Source organism: Callospermophilus lateralis, chromosome 6 (genome assembly GCF_048772815.1).
Source record: "Callospermophilus lateralis isolate mCalLat2 chromosome 6, mCalLat2.hap1, whole genome shotgun sequence".
Classification (NCBI taxonomy): domain Eukaryota; kingdom Metazoa; phylum Chordata; class Mammalia; order Rodentia; family Sciuridae; genus Callospermophilus; species Callospermophilus lateralis.
The window spans coordinates 63,327,157-63,344,693 of NC_135310.1; the positions used below are offsets into that span (position 1 = coordinate 63,327,157).

Sequence of the window (17,537 nt, forward strand, 5' to 3'; positions counted from 1 at the left end):
CAGTCTATTCATCTTTTCATGTAAAAATATTCCTTTAGTATTATGCTAAGAAAGGCAATCCCAAATACATGATTGAAACTTCCATCATTTTGGACTTTTTAGAAAACTTTAGTCTCATTGGTTTTGGTTGGAATATTACTTGGATCAGATGTATCTGTTCTTTTTTCTTAATTTATGGATATATATCTATCCTCAAGTGACATGGTCATTTTCTCCCAAGGCTCTTAATACTTCCATATTGTCTCCTATTTTAGATTGTTTATTCCTACTTATAGGAAAGCATTTCAGGGATGAGATTTTCATGAAGAAAACTCAAGAATAATTTCTTCTATTTTTACCTGAATGTAACATTAAGAAAAGGGTAAGATAGTGAAGTATTTTACCTGCTATAACAGATTTCTTAAGATTTATCATCTATATTAGGAAAGTGCTGACTACATAAGGTTAAATATTTATACCCAGGAATACTGTTAGTCCAGATAGGAAGATCTGTTTTAACAGATGTATCTATAAAAAATAAATTCATTGGCAGGTATAAATTCAAATGGTTAAAGATATAGACACTGAGGTTAGACATGTGTATGATCCTTAGCTCTTCTATTTAAAAACTGTTTGACCTTGGCCTTCTTCGAGTCCTAGTTTTATTACTTGTTATGTGCAGACCGTATAGGTAGCTTTCCATCCAGGTTGGCTATGAAAATATGATGTAATGCTCTTGAAGCTCTTATAATAGTGCTTAGCATATGGTGAGTGCTCCCTATATATTGACTATTGTAAATAATACTGTATAACTAATAATAATAATTAATATAATTTTATTAACTAAAATATAGCCTTCTGCATGGGTGATGATAATTCTTTTCATGTTTGTGCTCTTCAGATTACTGGCACACTTTAAAAGAAGCTATAATCTTTCTGAAGTTATGTAGAGGAGAGTTACTAGTTGGTGAAGGATGTAGAAATCATGTATTATGATGAGTACTAGAAAGAAAGTATAATTGGCTATCCTCTTCAAGGGAAAGCTATGGTGGGATGGGGGATAAGCATATTATTTTAAGAGCTATAAGTAAAACAAGAGTGGTCCAAGGGTTATAACCAGTATATCTTGATAAAAAGGTGTTTGAGGACACATCTCAGCTCAGGCAGACCTTTCCATTTTTCGGAGTCCTTTAAAATAATGAGCTCTGTTGGTGAGTAATGTGATTTGTTATTGCAGATATAGAAGCATTTGCTGAATCATTGTTTTGTTGAAATTTGTAGAGGATTGGATTTTGATGACTTTTAAGATTCCTGTCCATCTCACAAGTTTTTGAGGTTATATGTTGTTATGGATATGGGTAAAAAAATATTATTCATTATTAAGCCCATAGTTAGGACTTAGAAATGCTTGCCATTACCATTTTGCAGCAATAAAAGATTCCAAACTAAAGTGCTCTTAATTGGAATGGTTGCTCAAGAAGCATCCATTTATTTTCTTTCTTTCTTTTTAAATCATAGAAAAAAGATCATGTGTTATTTATAAGCCAATCATAACTTTAAAAGTCAGAAATACAACAAGTATATAAAGTCATTTTGGAGTCAGGTATTTCTTAAATATGCTGCAAATCCTTGTGTATACTTGCTGCTTTCCAAACAGGTGTGGTTCAAGCCTTGTGAACATTGTGCAATTTTATATTTGGTAAGAAGTGAACAGAACTGACAATAAATATGCCAACAATTTTTTAAAAATACTAAGTGGTAAATGCTATTTTTAGTTACAAAATGGTCTTACTCAAACTGATGTTAGTAAAAAGTGATACAAAATTTGATTTATTAGAGAGCCTCATTGTATTTTTCTTGACTAGTGATACACACAAAAACACAAGGATAAATAAAGAAATAACTGAAAAGCCCAATAAGTCAACCAGGAAATTTCATTATAAGCTGAATACAAAGAGGCACAACTCTATTTATTTATTTATTTATTTATTTTGGTACCAGGGATTGAACCCAGGAGTACTTAACCACTGAGTCACATTCCCAATCTCCCTTTTATATATATATATATATATATATATATATATATATATATATTTTTTTTTTTTTAGATAGGGTCATGCTAAGTTGCTTAGAGCCTCCATAAGTTGCTTAGAGCCTCCGTAAGTTGCTAAGGCCGACTTTGAACTTGTGATTCTCTTGCTTCAGCCTCCTGAACCACTGGAATTATAGACATGCACCACCACACCCAGTGCAAAACTTTCTTATTATGTTTTCTTTGTACCGACTATTGAGGCACCTCGTCAAGTGGCAGCAAACCTCAGACCAGTGGTTTTCAAACTCATGTGTAAACATCACACAGGTTTATAAAATGTCCCCATTCCCATAGTCTTGTGTTATTATTACCAAAGCTAAGGAACCTGTACTTTTAACAAGATCCCCAATGAGTTTGAGGAAGTGTACAAGAATGCCTCTTACTGAACATTTGAATTGTGTTGCCTAACCCAACCTCAATGCTATTGGTTGGAAATCTGACTCTGAGCAGCTTGTTTACCAAGTCAGATTTCTCATTTGTAAAATCAGTGAATTAGACTGCTCTCTAGAGGCCCTCAAGCCCTAACAAGGCTAACTAAGATGGATCCTATCTTAGTGTCAGACAGAAACCCAGTCCTCATGTCAGGTGTAGTTCTTGCAGGTAACGGGTTTCTGTCTTTATCTTGCTATATCTTCCTCTGTCAATTCAGTTTTTGAGACATCTAAGTAGGAGAATTCTGACACATATCTATGATAATGTGGGAGACTTATGCAAACCCAATCCTGGGATAAGCTGCATATACATGTGCTAAGCCCTGTTTGGTTAAGAAGTAACAGCCACCTCCCCACAATGGTAAGCAGGCTTCACATGGTTCTGTAAAACTCTGTCTGTGGAGCCGGTAAACTTAATAGGTTTTAACACTGGTAGAACTTGAAGAGTAAGAATTGGATTTCCTGGAGAATTTGAGGTGAGGGATATTTGCATTCGCTTCATAGTCCTGAGTCTTCAACAAAGGAGAGCACTCTTTGCATGCTCCCTGAAATTGAGAAACAGAGTAATAGACAAAAGGGTCAGTGCTGCTTTTGAGGGTGGACAGACAGAGGGCTACAATGTACAAGACAAAGACATGGGTCTGGCCTCCGCTTTTAGTCAGGAAATAATTCCACAAGTAGAAGTTACTAGGAGTGAAGCAGATCAGGTATATGGCCGGATAGGGACAATGAATGTGATAGCCCTCTCCCTTTTCTGAGTGTTCACCCATGGCAGAAGATTGGAACATTCTGAGCATGAGCACTTAGGCAGAGGCTGTGAGGGAAGTTGGGAACAAAAAGACTCCAATGTCCAGAGAGGGGAAGTAATTAACTTGTCTCCCACCAACATCTCCTCAGGCAAGACATGACAGATTGTAATGTTAAGGGCTGGAAGGTAGATGGTTTGCTTCCTGATATATAAGGAGACAGTGACCAGAAAAATTAGCAGCCATATTCCCAGGGAGACACCAACAGCAATCTTTACATTCTTTCTGGTGTGCACCATGGGGTTTCTGATGCTCTAATACCTTTGCACACTGAGGCAGGTCATGAAGAGAATGGAATGATCACCTTGCAAAGAGATTCCCCATAAATCCAGTTGTTTCCCTGTTTGTGGTAGGCAGTCTTTAAGGAGAACCAATTAACAGAAAGTTTGTCAAGGTCATATTTGCCTTGTAAATAAATTACAGCAGGGTATTTCTTCCTTGTTTGGAAAAGAAAAACAGCAGGGTCATGCCATTCCTTGGCAAATCAACCACAAATACCATTGTTGAGACAATTGGAAGAAAGATGGTAGTAAGTGCTGAGAGCCATTGCCAAGTAGGAATGACACATGGCAATTTCTTTGTCAGCCTACCCATTGTTGCTTAGAGGAAGGACTCTCCATATTGGACCCAGGTCATTTGCAGTGACATTGCATGTAAGGTGACCTTACTCAGGACCAGGGTGGATCTGGGTTTAGGGCGGATCAGGGTTTAGGGCTCTCCTTGGGTTTAGGGCATTCCAGGTTTAAGGTGTACCCTTCTGGGAATAGGGCGTATTCTGCTGCCTCAGGCGTGCCCACTCCTGGAGTTCCCGTTGAGTTCTCAAGGGATTCAGAGAGTATTTGGGATCCAGAACGTGGATTTCCCCAGAATGTGTTTGTAGAGTGCTGGTGTGAGTTCGGGAATAAAGAATTGCTGTTTGAATCTACAAAGCTGTGAGTGGCTTGTGATTTTGTGCCCAGCCAGACTGCGGCAAGTAAGCTTCCTGGTGAAGGTGGACATAGAAAAAACTCATCCATAAAAATATCTGGTTCCAAACCTAGTTCCACTGTAACTCCTTTTCTGGTGATTGGAGGTGGGGAGTCTTACCAATAAGGCTTCTTCCTTTAGAGGTTCCGTTGTATCCTCCATTGGTCTGACTGCAGGAGGCAGAGGCTGCCAGCTGGATTGCACCCCTTCATTTTCTTTTGACATAATTCATTTATTCATTCTCTACTGTGTGCTAAGAACTCCTAATTGTTGGACATAATCTAGTGAAGTTTCATCAGTTTATACCTATCATCTTGCTTCCTTCCAAGTCTTAGAACTTTTGTGTGTATATGTGTATGTTTATTTATTTAAAAGAATTGGGTCATAACATTTTATTTAATACAATAAATGTTGTTAAGACTAATTTAGATGAACACACATATTGAGAGTTACCTGGAATGTATTGTCAGTTTGTTTACACAAATCTGATTATTAGATTTAGAAATTTGCTGAAGGCATTCACTTAAATGCTTAAGACGTAATGCATGAATTTTGTTCAGTTTTATATACTCACACAAGTGGTCATAAAGTGTTTTCTAATTAGAACTAGTATGACTTCTAAGAATTAAACTGTCAATTTGCCATATATATAAAGTAAGTTTTTTTAATATTCATTTTTTAGTTATAGGTGGACCCAATATCTTTATTTTATTTTTATGTGGGGCTGAGAATTGAACGCAGTGCCTCACGCATGGTAGGTGAGCACTGTACCTCTGAGCCACAACCCTAGCCACAAGTTTTTAAATATACATTGATTCCTAGTTTTAACTTTGTTTACTAAACATTAATAATAGTATATGGGAAATAAATGGTGTTCACATTCCAAGTGTCTTAATTTTAAGTGTTATATGACCTTTGTTTTAGGTTTGGTAAGTTATATGAGATTAAATATCTTTAAATAATGAGCATTAGCTATTATGAAAATATAATTCATCTGATTGCCTATAAGCAACAATTTGCACAGCACATCTTTTCCTAGCAATAAGTAAATGATGTCCTAATTTTCATGGGTATTTTCTTATGTTATTATAACTATTTTGAAATGTAGAATACTTAGTAATTTTCTATGCAACAGACCAAACTAAGAATAATTTAGAAATTAAAAAAAAATTTCTGCTTATTGTAATTATCCAATATTTAATTCCACATGAACTGTCATTTTAAAGCTTTTTTCAGAATTACACAGCTTTTAACATCTACTTTTATCATACTTCATTATTCTTAGTTTTAATATGTACATTATTTACATTATATGCAAATCAAATTGTATATTATCTAAAAGACTATTGAATAGTTTTTTTGCATACTATGCTTGTTTTTATGTAGCTTATATGCTGTTTATTACTTTAATGTGTAGAACAACTCTAGTTTTTAAAATGTGTGTCTCTGTATAATTTGAAAGAAAACGCCTGGGTTTTCTTTATGAGAATCAGAATTATTCTCTATTTCTTGAGGCTTTTTTTGGGTTATGCACTAATGCATTTTTTTAGGTTTTATACTTTGCTTAGAATTTCAGTCTGAGTAGAGAATTTGTAAATTATCCTGATTTAATGCCCAACATTATTTCAGCGTCATAAAATCTTAAAATGAGTTTCTTTTTAAAAATTTTTAATTGTTTACAACTGCTTATTATGCTATTGAAGAGAACATTTGAGATATATTAAATTTAGTGGCCTCAGGACATTTATTTTATTGTATGTGAAATATAAAGGGTTTCAGAGGTAAATTTTCAAAAGAGATGTATATGCTGTGGCCCAGTGTGAAAGCTGATAGAAAACAAGCCAGCATTGATTATTAATTCCTTCTTTTTATTACTTACTCATTTTTCCACAATGATTTGTTAAGTATCTTTTACAGAAAAGACTTTTTGCTAGATTTTGTTTAAATCACAAGTAGATGTTCTTCCAGCTTTATAAAAATTTATCAATAATAATAAAAACCAACTTGATCAATAGAAGCTTTATAGATCTTTTTCCTTGAATTCATACCGTCTTCTGTTTTAATGTTTTGTTTTTTTTTAAGAGTAGTTTTAGGTACTGAAAAACTGAGCAATTTTTTTTTTTATTTATTATACTCTTCATTTTCACTGTTATTAATGTCTTGCAATAGTGTGGTACTTTTGTTAAAATTGATGATACAATATTCATGTATTATTATTAACTAAAGTCAATAGTTTATATCAGGATTCACTCTTGATATTACATAGTCTGTGAGCTTTATTTTTAATTAATTAATTAATTGGTGGTTCTCAAATTGAGCCCAGTTTCTCATGCATACTATGTAACGTCTGTAACATTGAGCTACAACCCCAACCTTTGTCTGTGGGTTTTGACTAAGGTGTAATGATATAGTAATGATATATACCCACTATCAGTATCAAATAGAATAGTTTCTCTTCCATAATAATTCTTTGTGCTCTGCCTTTTTATCCTCTCCTCCCTGCAAACTCTTGGCAACCACTGATCTTTTTAATACCTCTGTACTTTTGCCTTTTCCAGAAAGTCATGTAGATCTAATCACAGTGTGTAGTCTTTTCAAACTAGCTTCTGGTTATTTAGTGCACTTAAGATTTATGTTTTTCATGGCTTGGTAGCTCCATTTCCTTTCAGTGCTTAGCAATATTACTTTGTAAGGATGTACATAACTTGTTTATCCAGTTACTTTTTTGAAGGACATCTTGGTTGCTTACAATTTTTGTCATTAAAAAAATAAAAACTTTTACTTTTATTTACTTAAATTTTGCTTTTATTTCCATTTTTTTTCTGTTTGATTTGTCCACTTCTGTTATTTTGTTATTTATTTCCCATTTTTTCAAACCTTCTACTAAGTGGTGCTTTAGCTTTATTTGATTTGATATGTACTTCTTATTGTTTAATTGCAGTTCTTAAACTGTGTAGATGAATATTTTTTAGTTTCTCAGCTTTTATGTTCACTGTTGTTTTCTACTATTTGTTGGGTGACTAAAGTTTTTATATTCCTTTTTTTATTTTCCTGGTTTGGAAGCTAATTGAATTTCACGTTTAGTTGGTGCTCTTGAATTTTTTTTTTAAGCATAAATGAGTAACTGTAAATGCTTCTTCCACTTACTGAATACCTTCCTCCTATCCATTTTACTATTATTGTTTAGAGTTTTAGTTCATTTTTTAAGGGTAAAAATTGTTTATTTGTTTTAGAGTCTATACTTTGCTAGCTTATTTTATGAATATGTTTACTGTTGTTTCTTATATTTTGTATTTTTTTTCTTTTTCAGAACTTTAAGAATTCTTTTAGTGAGTTTCTCTGTGTGTTAAGTTTTTAACCTTTTTATGTTTCAAGTTGTTTTAATTTGTCCTCATTCCTTAATAATAGATTAGTTGGGGGTTACATTCAAGGTTGATAATCATTTTTTCAGTAATTAACTTTAATATTCCAGTACCTTCCAGCATTGTTTGTAACTGATCAAACACTTGCTGCAGTCTAATTGTTCATTTGTTTGTAAGCACTCAATCTGAATATTGATGTCTTTCTTTAATACTGGATAAATCCAGACTATAGTCTTTTCAAATGTTGCCTTTCTTCCATTTTTGCTAGTCTTCATACTTAAAAAATCCTAATTAGAACTTCTCTGTATAATGTCTATGCCTCTTTTTAGAAATATTTTTTAACTATTTGCTGCTATCTTGCATTTCAGGTGAATTTTTAGTACTCTTCAGAATTATATTTTAGTGACTATTTTTCACTTCTAGATTTCTTCATTGTTCTTTTTTTATATTTATCAGTTCTTATTTTGCTCTTTTGTTTGAAAAATTTTTTCATGAATTGTTTTGCTGACCTTATTGAGCTTCAAAATACCATTTTAAAGTTTTTATCACAATATTCTATATTACTTTCTTCTGGAAGTAACTTAGTTTTTCAATTCTTTTTAGTTATACATGAAAAGAATTTATTTTGACATAATTGTAAAAGCATGGAATATCTTATTCTAATTCCATCCCCAGTTATCATTCCTTCCTCTTCTCTCCCCGACCCCTGCTTTTTTCCCTCTACCCATAGTTATTTATTTTTTTAAATTAATTTCTTGTGGATGTATATGGCGGTGAGATTTACTCTTATATTCATTTATGTGCATAGGACATATATGACATATATGTTATGTTAGATTCATTCCACTCTTATTCCATCTATTCTCCCTTCCTTTTATTCCTCTTTTTCTACTCCACTGATCTTTATTCCTTTTTCTTACCTCCCCCACCCCTTATTGTAGATTAGCTTCCACATATCAAAGAAAACATACGAAATTTGGCTTTTTTAAACAATTTTTAAATTTTTAAAAATTAGTTATACATGATAGTAGAATGCAATTAGGCACATTGACATATCATACATAAATGGGATATAATTTCTTAGTTTTCTGAGTGAGTGTACATGTTGCAGAATCATATTGGTCAAGTAGTCACATATATACATACAGTAATAATGTCTGTTTCATTCTATTATCTTTCCTATCCCTTCATTCCCTCTCTTCCCCTCCCCTCCCATCACTTCTGTCTACCTAATCCAAGGTAATGCTATTCTTCCCTAGTCTAGTGCCACCCCCCTTTGTGAATTAGCATTCACATATTAGAGAAAACATTCAGCCTTTGGTTTTGTAGGATGGGCTTATTTCACTTAGCATTGTTTTCTCCAACTCCAACCATTTACTGTCAAATGCCATAATTTGACTCTATTCTTTAAAGTTGAATAATATTCCATTGAATATATATAGCACATTTTCTTTATCTATTCATCTGTTGAGGGACCCCTAGTGATGAACTCAGCCTAACTCCATTTTAAGATTGGGAGCCATCTCATCACAAAGTCATGAAAAGCTAATTTCTGTTTTACTATAAATTACTGCAATTTCTAAACTTGTTTGGAATTCCTGCCCATGTTTTGAACTCACTCATGTCTTGCTTTCCCTGACCAGGTAACAACCTTCTCTGAAACCTCAGCAGCACCTCAGAAATTCTGATGTTGGGATCTGAATTTACTCCCTATCTTGAAATATCATGCCATGTAGACCATTAACCTACTATCTGCACTTGTATTATGCTTGTCAAAATCCTGTAAGCTGTAAGTTCTCAAGACACCCCCCTTTGCAACTTTTTGTGCTATAAAACCTTGTTTCTGGAGAGCTGGGGTGCTGTTGTCGAGCCCGTGTTAGGAGAGATGGCCGTTGATCAGCCCTCTTTGTGTACATAAATACAAATTTGCTTTAAAATTGGAGTTGGTGGTATTTTTTTGCATCTGGGTTTAATACTAGGTTGGTTCCTAGTCTAGCTATTGTGAATTGAGCTGCTATAAACACTGATATGGCTGCGTCACCATAGTATGCTGATTTTAAGTTCTTTGGATATAAACCCAAGGAATGGGATAGCTGGGTCAAATAGTGGTTCCATCCCAAGTTTTTTGAGGAATCTCCATACTGCTTTCCATAGTGGTGGCACCAATTTGCAGTTGCACCAGGAATGTATGAGTGTACCTTTTTCACCACATCCTCGCCAACATTTATTGTTGCCTGTACTCTTGTTGATTGCTGTTTTGACAGGAGAGAGATGAAATCTTAGAGTAGTTTTGATTTGCATTTCTCTATTGCTAGAGATGTTGAACACTTTTTCATGTATTTGTTGATCAGTTATATTTCTTCTGTGAAGTGTCTGTTCAGTTCTTCAGCCCTTTTATTGATTGGGTTATTTGTTTTTTTGGTGTTAAGTTTTTTGAGTTCTTTATATACCCTAGAAATTAATGCTTTATTGGAGGTGCATGTGGTAAAGATTTTCTCCCAATCTGTGGGCTCTCTACTCACGTTATTGTTTCCTTTGCTGAGAAGAAGCTTTTTAATTTGGATCTGTCTCATTTATTGATTCCTGATTTTACTTCTTGTGCTTTAGGAGTATTGTTAAGGAAGCCAGATCCTAGGCTGATGAGGTAAAGATTTGGGCCTGTTTTTTCTTCTACTAGGCTCAGGTTCTCTGTTCTAGTGCCTAAGTCTTTGATCTATTTTGAGTTGATTTTTGTGCAGTGTGAGGAATAGAGAATTAATTTCATTTTGCTACATGCGGATTTCTGGTTTTGCCAGTACCATTTGTTGAATAGACTATCTCTCTTTCCAGAGAATGTTTTTGGCCCCCTTGTCTAGTATTTATCTGGGTTTGTTTCTGTGTCCTCTATTCTGTACTATTGGTCTACAAGTCTATTTTGGTGCCAGTACTATAGTAGTATAGTTTAATGTCTGGTATTGTGATGCCTCCAGTTTCACTTTTCTTGCCAAGAATTGCTTTAGCCATTCTGGGTCTCTTATTTTTTCAAATAAATTTCATGAATCCGTTTTCTATTTCTATAAAGTATGTCATTGGGATTTTAATAGGAATTGCATTAAATCTGTATAACGCTTTTGGTAGTATGGACATTTTGATGATTTTAATTCTGCCTATCCAGGAGCATGGGAGATCTTTCCATCTCCTGAGGTTTTCTTCAATTTATTTCTTTAGTGTTCTGTAGTTTTCATTGTAGAGGTCTTTCACCTCTTCAGTTAGATTGATTCCCAGTTATTTTATTTTATTTTTGAGGCTATTGTGAATGGAGTAGTTTTCCTAATTTCTCTTTTAGTGGATTTATTGCTGAGGTATAGGATGTGTTTGATTTATGGGTTTTGATTTTATATCTTGCTACTTTGCTGAATTATTTATTTGTGTATACCCATCCCATAGTCTGTAAGGGAAGGCACAAGCTGTCCACGAAGGCGGAAGAGTCCTGGACCTATCCTGGAGGTGGTCCGCCTCCTCTGTCACCACCCACAACACCGCCTCCTGGCTGATTGCCAGGAGCTGTCCTAGCCACATGTGGGGCCCCAAGACCTGGAAGCAGGCAGCCATGCCCTACAAACAGCACCCAGTGTATAAAATTTTTCACCTTAAAGCTAATAGCTCTCACTAAGGCATCTACTGCTTTCTCGCACTAAACCAAAATGATGAATTCAATAACTCTCTATAGTACTAACAGAATATTTGTTAAAATGATTTACAGTTTCAAATGGTGGATGAGAGAACAGAGGTAGTGTAGTATGCAGTATTCATGATGGAGGAAGAGAAAGCTAGAAGTAAAAATTCACAGGAAGAGTGGAAAAGGAGCTGACAGAGATTGGCTGTTGGTTGGAAAAAAGTTAGAAAGAAAATCCAAGAAAATAGACAAGAGAGGAAGAATATGAACAAAGAGAAAAAATTAAAGACATAAGAAAACAAGAAGAGGATATACAATCAATTACCAAATATATGAAAAAATGCTTATCATCTCTAGCAATCAGAGAAATGCAAATCAAAACTACTCCAAGAAATCATCTCACTCCAGTCAGAATGGCAGCAATTATAAAGACAGACAACAATAAGTGTTAGAGAGGATGTGGGGAAAAAGGTACACTCATACACTGCTGGTGGGATTGCAAATTGGTGCTGCCAATATGGAAAGCATTAAGGAGATTCCTCGGAAATCTGGGAATGGAACCACCCTTTGACCCAGCTATCCCTTTCCTTGGACTGTACCCAAAGGACTTAAAAATAGCTTACTACAAGAACACAGCCACATCAATGTTTATAGCAGCACAATTCACAATAGCTAAACTGTGGAGCCAACCTAGATGCCCTTCAGTGGATGAATGGATAAAAACAAATGTGGCATATATACACAATGGAATTTTACTCAGCAATAAAAGAGAATAAAATCATGGCATTGCAGATAAATGGATGGCATTGGAGAAGCTAATACTAAGTGAAGTTAGCCAATCCCAAAAAAACAAATACCAAATGTTTTCTCTGATATAAGGAGACTGACTCATAGTGGGGTAGGGGAGGGGAAGCATGGGAGGAATAGATAAATTCTAGATAGGGTAGAGGGGTGGGAGGGAAAGGGAAGAGGCAGGGGATTATTAGCAAGGGTGGTAGAATGTGATGGCCATCATTATCCAAAGTACATGTATGAAGACCTGAATTGGGTGTCATCATTCTTTATATACAAACAGAGATATGAAAAATTGTGGTATATGTGTGTACTAAGAATTGCAATGCAAAAAAAACCAAGAACAAAGTATATGTATAAAGACATGAATTGGCGTGAACATACTTTATATACAAATATATGAAAAATTGTGCTCTATATGTGTAATAAGTATTGTAATGCATGCTGCTGTCTTGTGTTTTTAAAAATAAAATCAATTAAATAAAAAAAACAATTAAAATGCAAAACACCATTCATATATCATTGTCCTCCCCACACTGATGCATAAAAAATGTCCTGTTCCAAATATGGTAGAGATCAGTGAATCAAAAAATAAGATAAAATAAAATAAATCTTGCTGGAATGTTGAGCTATCTCTGTCAGTTTTCAGTAGTTTCTCAGCCCTGTCTCTGATGTCTGTAGGTATCACCAAACCCAGATCAGTCCTTGCAAATCCAGTCTCTGTCCCACCCATCTGGGCTTCAGATACCTCAGGCTCAGCCACACTGCAATCCCAAGATCTCAATGCTGCTCCTACTTGGAGCAACCCCGAGATGCAGTAGCAAGATAAGGGCCACCAGCACTCTCAGCAGGAAGACCTCAGGCTTCTCCAAACCTGCAGGCACCCCCCACACTGGACCTTTAGGGCCCATCTGGAGTCACTAGACAGAGGCTCTTGTGGTGGTAAACCTCCTGGCACCCAGGCCCCGGCTGGTGTCTCAAAATTGGTGTAGCCACCTGCACCCAAACCTAGAGTCTCCTCTGAAGTAGTCCTCTAGGCTGTGGTAGCAGTGGTAATGTTGGTGGTTGTTGGCAGCAGTGGGTTAGCAGTCGTGGCAGCTGCAGTGGTAGCTGCAATTGCAGATGTGGGGCCAGTGTCACCAGGCGATCTTCGGGGGTCAGCCGCAGTGTCCGTTTCAGTTGCATCTGGGGCAGTGGTTTCCTCTGTGGCTGCAGTTTCCTCTGTGGCAGCAGCACCCAGAAAGAACTCCAGGTGATCTCAGGCTGGCAGCAGCAGAATCAGAGTCAGCAACAATGGCGGCAGAGGTGCATGCCCCTTTGGCATTTTTGAGTGGCTTATTTCACTTAGCTCGATAGTCTCCAGATTCATCCATTTACTGGCAAATGTCATGTAAAGTCATTCTTTTTTTTTAATATTTATTTTTTAGTTGTGGGTGGGCACAATATCTTTATTTCATTTTTATGTGGTGCTGAGGATTGAACTCAGTGCTTCACCCATGCTAGATGAGCACTCTACCACTGAGCCACAATTCCAACCCCATAAAGTCATTCTTTATGGCTAAGTAATACTCCCTTTACTTTATCCATTAATCTGTTTAAGGGTACCTAGGATGGCTCCATAGCTTAGCTATTGTAAATTATGCCACTGTAAACATTAATGTGGCTATTTCATTGTACTATGGTGAATTTAACTTAACCACCTTTGGATATATACTGAGCAGTGGGATAACTGGCTCAAATAGTGATTTCATTTTTTGTTTTATGAGTTTTCAAACTAATTTCCAGAGTGGTTACACTAATTTGCAGTCCTACCAACAATGTGTGAGTGTACCCTTTCCCCCACATCCTTGCCGAACTTTATTATTACTCTTATTCTTGATAATTGCCATTCTGAATGGAGGTAGAGACACTGTATAGAGCAGTTTTATGGAACAACTTTTTTCTAGCCTTCACTGAATTTTTTTATTGATGTTGAGTTTGCCAAAAACTTATCCTCTGTTTTTCAAGCTCTCCTGCAATTTATTTTTGAGACCAGGTTTCATCTTATACAAAGTACACAGCAGTTTTTCAAGCCAAACTATGGGTGAGGGTTTATATTTATCTCTAACACTTCTTAGGTTTGTCTAGATTATATCATGTTTCAAAAAATTTTAAATTTTGATCTATCATGTACCATATTAACATTATTAACATATGTTACTTCTTCCTATTTACATATCATTGGTAACATTGTTAGAACAGAGCCATGATCAACGCTTAAAAAATAACTGATCCTCAATACTGAGATTAATCCCATGATTCACTTAACCATATTGTTATTCAAAAGGATGCCTCACTAACATCAAGATATTCTGCTTGCTGTGAATCACTGGCTATTTTTCAGAATGCCCATTGATTATTTGATGTGAAAAATGCTGGTCCTCTGTAAGAGGTTTTCTTTGAACTCCAAATAAACTTATTATTTTTTGCTTTTAATGGATTCTTTAATGTTCACTAGATGGAAATAGAATGGAGCTGAAAATACTTTTGTTAAATGCTGAAATTTTATTTGCTTTAAAGCCTGTTTTAGATGATTATTCTTTTTTGACTAGTCTAAAAAGCAGGGTTCAAATTGCACTTTTTATATGAGCAGAGTTGTTTTACTAGGAAGTAATGCTTTGCTAACGTTCAACTCATCTCTGCATTTTATATATGAATATATATATATATGAATGAGAGAGAGAGACACACAGAGACTGTGTTTGTGTGTGTGTGTGTTTGTGTGTTTATTTAGGCGCATTATATTTCATTACTAATTTTCAAGGGATTTATAGTAGAATTTCTATGATATATTATTTGAAAGCTACATATTACTTTTTGTTTTTCTTTTATGGCAATATAATATCTAATTTGATAATTATGTTGGGAATATAGCACCCACTATAGCACTGTTCCAATTGGAATAATGATTTCATTCAGTATCTGATGGCAAGTGGGTTTTACTTTTCTTTAGATATTTAAAACTACATTCATCTGTTTAAAATGTTGCATTGTCAAGAAATGAAATAATGCTGTTTTAAAGATATTCTTGTACATGTTTTGAAATAATTTTTGTCACCTTTGAAATTCAGTCTGTTGGTTAATTTTCTGTTTCCATAATTAACTTCATGAAGAGCTACTTTAGCTTATAATTCATTTTAATCAAAAAGTTTTACAATAAGAAGAACTCTAAAAACCTTTTGTCATGCAAAAATACAGATAATGGCTTTAACAGTATTGACAAGGAAAAAGATGTTATCTATCCACTGTGTCCTCATTAAATCTCATATCCTTTATAGCCAGGTAGTGAAACTTGCCTCTTCATTGTTTGAGAGCTTCGTTCTTCTATACTTTATTTTTTCAACTTCTTAGTACATGGCCGTTTCTGTGTCTGTAGCTAACTTCTCCTTCCCCCTTTTTCTTATTTTTCTTCTTTTTTTAAAAATTTGATAGCCTTTGAAACTTGTACCAGTATATACAGCAGTGATCCAGACAGCTGCACCTTTACAAACAGTCACTGAGTGCCAAATTAGTTTGTAATGCAAATTTTGAATGAGAACTGCACCTGCTCTCAATGTGGATGAAAATGGCAAATGTAATGGAAAGCACAATTTTGGGATTTCTTTAAATCTAACAGCAGCTGATCTCAGAACTCTGCTGGGGATTCTTCATCTTGGAATTGTAGAGTTGCTATGAAGAGCAAAACAGCTTTCTTTTCTCTTTTGCTAGGACAGGCCTTGTGTATGACTAACAATTCAAAACACTGATTTTAAAGGATTTTAGGAAAGTGAGCTGAAAGCAGGATGATTACTAGAGGTTGGTGGAGGAGAGTGAATGAAGCATGGCTAGATTTGATGAGTGTACATGTATTGAGAGAGAACACTGACTTCCATTAATGGGTACAATTAATACCTGTTAATCTAAATAGATAAACATATTTAAAAAATGTTTTTAGGGAAATTCTGTTTCATCTTTATTTTTCAACCCTTAAGTGATTTTCTTTATTCCTTTAGTATTTTAAGTCATTCTGGTTCATAAATTTCTTATTAGCTTTGTTGATATAAAATTCATATACTATAAAATGCACCCATTTAAAATGTATATAAATTATTGTTTTAATTATATGCACAGGCATGTACAATCATTATCACATTTTAATGTACTCACATAACATCAAAAAGAAATCCAGGGCCTTTAACTATTATCCTGCATCCTTTCCTTTCTCCTACCTTTCCCTCTAAAGAAGCACTAGACTACTTCTGTTCCTATGAATTTTCTATTTTTGTACAGTTTGTGTAAAGGGAATTATACAATGCAATCTTTTGTGAATGATTTCTTTCACTTAGAAGAATGTTTTCAAAGTTCATCTACTTGTACACTACTTTATTTCTTTTTATGGCTGAATGATATTCTATTATATAGATATGTCTTCTGTTTATCCATCCATCAATTAATTGATGGATGTTTGGATTGTTTCCAACTTTGGCTATTGAATAGCTAAATTTATGTATGTGTTTTTGTTTGGATACATATTTGTGTTCTCTTGGGAGTTTTATTGAGTCATATAGTAATTTTATGTCTGACTTATTGAGCAGCAAGCAAACTGATTTCCATGGTGGCTGTACAATTTTATATTCCCACAAGTAAAGGATGAGGTTTCTGTTATTTCTACATCATTATCAGTACTTGCTGTTTTTCATTTTATAGCTTTTTTAGTGGGTGTTAAATGATATGTCATTGTAGTTTTGATTTGTATTTTGCTGATGACTAATGATGTTGAGTATTATCATGTTTAGTGGCCATTCATATATATTCCATAGAGAAATGTAGATAATTTACTTTTAAATTGAGTTTTATTATTTTAAGAGTTCTTTATATATTATGGATACAAATTCCTTACCACATATATGATTTGCAAATATTTTCTCCATTATATGGGTTGTCTTTTCATTCTTGATGGTGTTTTTTGAAGCATGGAAGTTTCCTATTTCAATGGTTCCAAATTATCTGTTCTCTTTTGTTGCTCATGCTTTTAATGTCACATTGATAAATCTTTCACTAAATCCATGTTCTTGAAGATTTACTCTTATGTTTCTTCTAAGAGTTGTATAGTTTTAGCCCTTACATTTAGGTATTGATTCATTTTTAGTTCATTTTTGTTTATAGTTTGAGGCAATAGTCCAACTTCATTATTATTATTATTATTATTATTGCATGTGGCTAACTAGTTGTCCCAATATCCTTTATTGAAAGACATTTCCTTCTTCATTTTTCTCTTGATTCTTTTAACATTTTTTCATTTAACTTTTAGCTTTTTTACTATAATGTGTCCATTCATGGATCTCTTTGTGTTTACCATGCTTGGAATTTGTTGAGCTTCCTGATATGTGTTTGATGTTTTTCAGTAAGTTTAAAAACTTTTAATCCATTATTATT

The 17,537-nt window shown here is 34.4% G+C and overlaps 1 protein-coding gene and 1 pseudogene across 4 annotated transcripts in view; one reads left to right on the forward strand and one right to left on the reverse strand.

Moving 5' to 3' along the window:
- The window catches only part of Ascc3 (activating signal cointegrator 1 complex subunit 3), a 363,263-nt gene that overhangs the window by 52,292 nt on the left and 293,434 nt on the right, over nt 1–17,537 (forward strand). The gene's annotated exons all lie outside the window — the stretch shown is intronic.
- On the reverse strand, nt 2,916–11,227 carry LOC143401677 (proteinase-activated receptor 2 pseudogene; annotated as a pseudogene).